Source organism: Lathyrus oleraceus, chromosome 2 (assembly GCF_024323335.1).
Source record: "Lathyrus oleraceus cultivar Zhongwan6 chromosome 2, CAAS_Psat_ZW6_1.0, whole genome shotgun sequence".
In the NCBI taxonomy this organism is placed as follows: domain Eukaryota; kingdom Viridiplantae; phylum Streptophyta; class Magnoliopsida; order Fabales; family Fabaceae; genus Lathyrus; species Lathyrus oleraceus.
The window spans coordinates 454,719,122-454,720,117 of record NC_066580.1 but is presented as its reverse complement, the minus strand read 5'-3'; positions in this window follow the sequence as shown (position 1 = coordinate 454,720,117).

Sequence of the window (996 nt, the reverse complement as noted above, 5' to 3'; positions counted from 1 at the left end):
GGAGTTGGTCCTATCAAAACTCATTCGGGCGCTAAGAAACTACCCACCACTTTTACCCTGACTGATGCAGAGTAGTACATTATTTCACTCTCTTTTACATACATCTTTATTATATGTTTTCCATTTCTCCAACTTGCTTATTTAAATATTTTTTTACAGCATCTGTCGTACCTCAGGAAAAATGAGAACACGGCTTAAACGAAGCGCAATCGCACGCTCACAATGATGGACTGAACAAAGTCGCCACCGAACTTTATTTATTCCTAAAAAGGAAAGGGGAAATATCGATAAAACCCAAGAAAGAACGACAATGATATTGGTCGTCACAACCTAATCAGGGTTCGGGAGTCGATTATGCAAGGGGAAGGTATTAGCACCCCTCACATCCGTTGTACTCAACGGGAACCATTAGGTCAGTTGTGCGCGTTAATTTGAAATGTTAGGCTTTAAGTTATTAGGTGGGAAAGAAATAATAAAAGAGAGGAAAATGTTTTTGGATTTTTGACGAAGGACTAAACCTAAGTTTTTTATTAGTGGGCCTGACAAGATTTACAAATCCTGCTCCTGCGTATCTCAATAGAGAAGTCAAGGCTTACGTAGTCCTGGGTAGAAAAATGTTTGTTTGTTGGTCGATTTTAACGAAAGCTACTTTGTGTCAAATAGATGAAAACATTGTTGGACTACCCAAAACAGGTGGAGAAACATTACTTTGCATTGTTTTGAAACAAAGTACCTTTCATTTGAGAAAAGGTTTAAGAGCTCAATCGCACGGCGGCGAGAAAATAAATTGATTGGTTTGATGTGTTTTGAGTAATGGCGAGAACTTGGATAGGCGAGATATCCATCTCGAATCCTAGTCTCAGAGTGCGTGGTATCCACCATGTTCCATTTCCATCTTATTTGCAAAAGTGTTTAATAAGGATTAAGTGTTTTGAATTTGATTAAGAAAGGGTTTGAAGAAAACTGTATTGACAATTTTAAACGATGGCGAGAGCT